This window comes from Protopterus annectens, chromosome 10.part0 (genome assembly GCF_019279795.1).
Source record: "Protopterus annectens isolate FY-2018-M chromosome 10.part0, PAN1.0, whole genome shotgun sequence".
NCBI lineage: Eukaryota > Metazoa > Chordata > Ceratodontiformes > Protopteridae > Protopterus > Protopterus annectens.
Window position 1 is genome coordinate 1,381,662,463 of NC_056744.1, and position 7,774 is coordinate 1,381,670,236.

A 7,774-nucleotide genomic window follows, 5' to 3' on the forward strand; every position below is an offset into this window, starting at 1 on the left:
ACAATAAGCAACCACTAATCCTCTTTACTGTGAACACTTGCTAATAAGTTAGTTAACAAAATGTTCAAGAACAGATAATCTGAAAAAAGGGTAATATATATATATATTTTTTCCATTGTTTATATTAACTTGATGTGGACAATGGTATGACTTACTGTAAAAAAATATCTAAAATCAGGTACTAAAAATAACAGTAGAACAAGGTGCAACCTTCTGGAAACAGTCACTTTACAAGCTGTGACCTAAAAATACATTGATTACCCCTGTTTTTCACATCCAATATACTGAAATAGATGTCAGATTGGCAATTTAATATTTCAGTCTACTCCTATAGCTTACAACTACATACCCCTTGTTACTCCAAAACATTTTCTATGCTGTACATATCACTGTTCATTTTTAATTAAGTACAGGAAGTCCTATGTGCATCACTATAGACTATAATAGAGAACATTCCACAAAATAGTTATTATAATTCAGTAAAATGCATAATTGAATCCATTAAATAAAACAATGTCAAAGTTTTTTAATGTACTGTTTCTTTAAATGCAGATAATCATAGAGTAAATGCATAAAACACTTATATGCTGTGTTTCTCTGTTCATTTTAATTAAATATTGAGTTTCTGCTTCTTGTAGTATAATAAATAAGTTTTAATTTACCAACCCTAGCTGTAAATGGTTTATAGTTATTAAATGTACTTATATTAGTGTTTACCATTCATCTAGATGCTATTCACATCATAGGGGGACCAAAATATTCACTGTGTGCTTGGGAAGTACATCTGCTAAAAAAATGTCCCTTACTTCCTTTCAAAACAGTTAAGAAGGCCCCAGTCTGAACTACTAAGCATGAACCAAGCAAAAGAACTATACAGAAGCTTTTGTGGCCTCATGAAGTATGTAAGAAGCTTCACCTCTTTGCTAGAAATGGAATCTTTTGAGTTTGAATGAAAAAGAAACAAAACAAACATTGGAAATGAAGTGTATGAAGTAAATGAAGCTTAAATAAAGTAAAAAAAAATATTTACAGTTATCAGTTCTTATAAGCTTTAAAACAAGATAATTATCACTTCTATTTTCTGGAGAAACATATTTTGAGCAGCAGAACAGTAAATTAATGTTTAAATTTTAAGCTCATAGTTTTGGTGTGTAGGAATATTTTCTTTTCCCCTTTCCGGCATTCTGATTACATATACTAGATGGATTTTCTATTTGCATGATAAACATATTTTAAATCCTCTAAGAAGGATCAAACAATAAACTAGATATTTCATAAAAGTGGTAAGGTAACTGCAGTGAGAACATGGATTATGCTAATCACTGTGATAGATGTTGCTTCTTATGGTAGCACTTGGTTAAATATAAAGGCATCTTTACTAACATTAAAAAGCACACATTCATTTTAAACTGTTTAAATATAGCTCTGTTGTTTGGTTATAAATTTTGCAGAGTTATTGTTATTTATGTCAAATACCATGGATATAAAAATTATTGAGAATGTTTGTTTCAGTATTTAGAGGTTGATACTAAATTTAAATAAGTTATTTAGACATTTTAAATGGTAAATACATGTTTCCAATAGTAACAGGATGAATGCATCTGCCCACCATGTTGCTAATAATATGTTTTGACCTTGACATTTGTTAATGATGATCAGATCAAGTATGATTAAATGCAGTAGATTATAACATAATAATTAATACATAAATCATTTAAAAGTTGATGTTTTGAGAAAATTGATGTTATTAGCTGCTGTGGAGACCGTCTTTTGTTTCTTCTTTTTAACATCCAAACAAGTATTCTTTTTCAAGGATCTTTTTTAAGGAAGGAGAAGAACAATCTATTTCCTTCGGTATAGTTATTAGGGTGTGTTTTTTTTTTTTTGGATGAAAAGGGAAGCTTCTTCTATGTTGTTAAAAGTTCTCATTTCATTAGCCATAGTGATTTTAAATTTTTCCTGGATAGGTTAGTTGTGCTTTAATGTTATTCTGCTTGAGTAGTTTTATAAGTGGCCAGCATTTCTTCTTCAAATCAAGTACTCTGGTAGAATAGTCATTGTTATATCTAATCTGGCTCTGCTTGTATTTTAAGGGACGTTTTCCTCCAGGAAGTTCTGAGCACTAGTTCTTTGTCTAAATAAGACGTGAATTTTATTACAATTGATCTGGGAGGTAATGAAGGTAATGTTGGCATTAGCTTTCTTATTGCTCTTTCAATTCCATAAAATAAGCCTTCCTGTAAGTTTAAAATTTCTGGTATCCAAGTAATTAAAAAAGAGATAATGCCCTCACCTTCACTTTTTTCAGGTAATCCAAAAATACCAATATTTGTCCTTCTTTTCTTGTTTTCCAAATCATCTATTTTGTTCAATAGCCAGGTATTTTGCTTAAGAAGGAATTCAGTTTGAGTTTCATCTTCTGTTCATCTTCCATCTATATCAGTTAAGGATGTCTCTATGTCAGTTATTTTTAACTGATGTTGTTGGACCATTTTTTAAGGGCATATGTTTGCTTCTGGCAGCTTTCTTTGAGATTTTCTTTGAAGTTATCCATTATTAGGGACAGTTCCTGTAAAGTGATAAACACTAGATGCAGTTCCTTCTTCAGAGAAGTTTCAAAGTGTAAGTTCTTAGTGTTGCTCATTTTCTCAAAGTATAAAAGTCTCCAGTATAATTTGACAGGAAAATAGCTATAAAAAATCACTAAAGTTGCAGGTTTGAGCATTAGATTATTACTGGTAAAATTTGATATGTTTTGTTAAGAAAGAATAATTATTTTCCTGTATTTTGTAATAGTTTAAGAGAGGTCTGAAAATATGCTGCTTCCAGTAGAGCATCTTGGCTCTGCCTTAACCAATGTTTTCATATCATGTCTAATTTGGTATAATTATTTAAACTATAGATTTTTTGTATTATTTCTAAAGATTGTTAAATTATTGTACTTAAAATGTTTTTATAATACTTTTGAGTTTTCTCTCTGAACCTCCATTGAAAATAGGCACCTACCCAGTCAGACTTTCCCAGTAATTAAGTATTGGTCAGTAAATAAATACATAAATAGGTACATCAGTCAAATCACCTACATTGCGGGTGCAGAGACTCTGGCAACCATGCAAAAAAAAAAAAACATTCCCCGGGATTCATGAAGCTCGGTGCAAGGCCAGTGTAAGGCTTGCGCCGGCAGTGCAGTGAATAGTCGGCATAGCAGCGCCATATGCAAAGTAATGAGTGTGCGCCGCAACCACAGACACGTGCATAGGGCACGTGAGCGAGCCCAAGTAGGATGCATCCGGAGGCGTGGCCAAGCCTGCAGGCGATGAGCAACCTAAAGTGCTGACTTCCACAGGCCGCCCGTAATAGTAACCGCACCAGCCAGGGCCCATGGAGAATGAAACGTACGCAGACTATGCAACATAGTACCCGTCCCAACAAAACGGAGAACCAAACATCAACCCACAAAGCCCTAAGTGTACCCATCCAAGGAACAAAGGATACGTGTAATACCGTGTCCGTCCCGCAATGCACTGTCAGTGGGCATACCCATTGAAGGTGTACCGCAGCATGTCAAAGCGCCACACCGACATAGAAGTAGCGACATGGGCATGGTCACCAGCAGTAGTGAGAGTACACAGCCGGGTAGCCATGTCGATATAACAACAAGAAGGAAACAAGATACCCTAAACACAGGCAAACATGTGCATAGCAACATGTACCACACCCAGCAACGTGCTCATCGCATACACATAGGACGGCGTATGTCTAAGCGTAATATCCAGAAGCAGAACTCATGCAAGCAAATGTAATACACAATAGCCCCATCATAGCATGTATCCCGCACCCATGTACGACCGTGCACCCAACCCAGCTAGCAGCCTTGCGCAGCTACACACCTACACACAATGGGCATACCTGAAATGTGGTAAGAAGTATTGTCTTAGGCAGTGCCACGCGGGCAAATATGTACCCCACATGTTAACAACCCACCTCAGGTACAGATATCCAAATGGCTGCATGTGAATGTGTCGGCAGAATGTGTACATCCCGCATGTGGTATGGACCTGTCGAAACCCCATAGGCGTGCACACGCCACGGTGCACATAACTGTACACATCTGGACAAGGCTGTATGTTCAACCACCGTACCGATGATTAGCTATGCAGACATGTCAAACAAAACACATATAGCGGAACATCTGCCTACCAAACAGGACGGCCTAACAGGGTGCCACAGGCACAGAAGGGGAAGGTGGGACATCACATGTTGAGAGTAGCGTTGCCGGACGGCCAAACACCCACGGCCAACGCAAAGGACGGAATAACATGCATATGCCCGGATGGATGGGTATGTCATAGCATGGGAATAGGCCAAGCCAACCACCATAATAGCCATGTGTACCACATACAAACAGCCAGTAACACGCAGTAGTAATGCATGAAGGCATACACGACTGTGGGAATAGCACAGGACATATGGCACGTGCCAAGTGTAGATGCATGACACAAAAGTCCAGGATGGGGCCCCCTGCAAAGAGGAACATGTGCCAACCCCACCTCCCACAGATGTACCAGCAGTGAAAACACATGTCAAACACACACCAACACTACCGTCTATCCCACGACCGCAAAGGAGGCTGGTCAAAGACCACCATGACGCGCGCACAAACAGGGACACATGTAACTGTTGCCTTAACACCCCCCCGTAGGCCAAAGAATAATAGAATGGACATATGCATGTAATGCTGTGAAGGATGTGTGGTAGTCCTCAGTATCACAGAGGTAGGGACAGAGATACACTGTAATCAACTGTGACGTATGTGCACTGTAGACAGCATACCTGCAGGTAATACAGAGGTCAATCACGTGCCACAGAAATATACACATGAGAAAGAGGATAGGGGATAGACAAGTGTGAATGGGACAAACTATGAACATAGGTTCATAGGTCCATAGGTACAGAGTAGGCTATCTACCCAAGGGCAGCCATAACCCTAGGCCATAGTTAGGATTCCTTTGCCAACCCTCCGGTCCGGAGATAAAATGCCTATTATATTGCTGTACCTCTGTCAAGCAGTGACAATGATGTAATCCCTGGGGTATATCTGCAATCCCCCATCCAACGGACAAGATCCCCCTCGAACAAGGCTAGCAAGGTTCTCTGCCCCACATGTACTGTGATGTAGATCCACAGCATAGTGAGTGTCTGGGTGACGTATGTGTCACTCCAACACATCCTATTAATGACCGTGTCAAGGTTCACGTCACCTGCCCTTGTGGTTCCGAGGGATGTAGATCCAGTAGGTGAAGCATAGTCATCAAATATGGGTCGACCTGGCCTCATATGTCAGGCACTGGTCAACACCGAACAAGAGGTATGTGACTGAATGGAGCAGGAGTCCTAACAGTGGGGCAGCATAACACAAATCCCTGACACCCTGCATCTGTCTGACGATTAACCTATGGGGCCTTCCCAGCTGCTGTAGGTGTCGGGTCAGATACCCTCCGAATGGGGCAATGTACTCAATCATAGGTGTAACACGTAATGAGTACAAGGAGACGATGACCTACCCTGATCTAGATGTGAATCCCTGCACGATCAGGTGGGCAATGTAGAAGTTCTAACAAGCCACGATAGCAACGTGTGTGTCGAACGAATGGTGACCGACAACCTGGGTCCCCAGATCCCTGGTAATTACCCCCGTGCTCAGTCGACTGCCACCCATATGCCGGACAGGGGTGACCTCGTTCTTCCCGACGGGTATGACTATGCATTACCTGGCATTTAGCTGTAGGCCATGTCCCTGACAGCAGATATCCATATCTGGGAGGCCCCTTTGAAGGATATCTGTGTCAGATGTCCGTCCCACTATGGCACCCGGTTCGCAGTCATCTACAAACAATGTCAGCCATAACACCCCTGTGTGTGCTTGTACTGTGGAAATGTAGATGTAGAAAAAGAGTGGACCCAGGGCAGAGCCCTGTGGGACACCGCCTGTGACAGGCAGTAAGTCCGACATGCTGCCAGCAACTATGACCGCGTGGGTCGTGTCACCTAGCCAGTTTGCAACCCATCCTGCGATGTACGTGTTCACATCCAAGCCGATGGGTTTATCAATGATACCCGAGGGGGGTATTGCGTTGAAGGCCTTTGCCAGGTCGAGGTAGGCTGTATGGACTGCAAGACCCCCATCAATGGCCTCGGTGACTGTCCCTAAAATGTCAACCAGGATTTAAACGCATGAACCGCCCCTGACCAAGCCAAACTGGGTTGGATGCAAAGTATGCAGGTCCCCTATGTCGTCATCTACGGGCCGCAGTATGATCCCTCCCCATGTCTTTGCAGATAAGTCTTCTCATGGTAATGGGACAGTAATAACCAGGGTCAGTGGAGGCACTGGCCCTGTGAAGTGGGACTACAGTTGCCGTGCGACACAACTTGGGTACGTTACCCGAGGTGAGGCTAAGAATAAACAGCTGTCCTAACTGTGGGTCTAATTCCTCAATGAGATCGCGGAGTACACAGTTGGGACACCAGCTGGTCCCATGGATGCTGTGTTCACTACCCTGGAGAGAGCATGTCCCACCCGTGCGTTACAGAACATTCAGGGACAACAAACCGCTGGTACAGACATCTCTCCATGTGGGGGGGAGGGGGTGGAGATGTCTTCACCGAACCTGCCAGCCCGTATGTTGGCAATGTGTGTATGTTCAGTAAACTCCACATCATTGTGAACCCAGTCAGAGCATATGTGTGAGTTACCTCCCAGGTGTCCAGCATAGCAAATGAAGGCTGTATGATTGTCTGCCGAGTCCTTGGAGATATATCTGTGGAACCTGCCCCGGACTATGTCATGACAGCCTGTAGCTCTTCACATATAATGAGCAAGGGTGTCATACCTCACAAGGTGTCTGCTCTGCCTTGTAGTAACCACCTCCTCATGTTGTACAGCTTGTGTATGGCTGGGGTACACCACACTGGATGCTTGGCATTGGTACAATGAACCACAGTTGGGTAAGGGAATGCCTGATCCATGCAGTCCTGTAGGTACCAGTAGAAGGCATATGTAAGTGATGCAGTGGCTTGAGTACTGTTGACCACTGGCTCAGGGTCCTTAAAGGAGACCACAGTAGTGTTCAGAATTGTGAATTCAGCCTTTGAGAAAGCCATGTGTATGGTAACCGGCAACACCCACAGCAACGTATGTCAATAGCAGAAGCCATTGTCTAAATAACATAAGATTAACGTTGGTATTACAATATGTACTATTATACATGTATTGACACGTGTCTGCTAATTACACTTGCAAATGGCCGGTAAGACCGGGCCAAAGTGCTCGTGATTTACCTGGTATGGTGGTGTCATTCCGACAATAAAGTGGCGATACTTCCCTACTGGGACCTCTGGGGATTAATTAAAGCGGTTGTTAACCTGCATCATTGGATGTACACCATTTGGTTCCGGTTTTGGAAAACATGGTTTCTGTAGCACTACACACTATGGGTAGTCAAGCAGACATACGCGATTGGTGAACACACAGCAGCAGTCCGACAAGCAGGCAGAACACATGGACACAGTCCGACAAGCTCTACACTTTACATATGCACATTGGTGTCCATTGTAGGACCCAAAAATTGTCCCGTACGGAATACCTGCCAGCCTTCATCGTCCAACCAGGAGAAGCGACAGTCGTGACCACGGCACAGCTAGACATATGCACCACCAGCGTGTTCAATGTTGATGACAACTGTCCATGAAATGCAGCACATATGCACAGAAA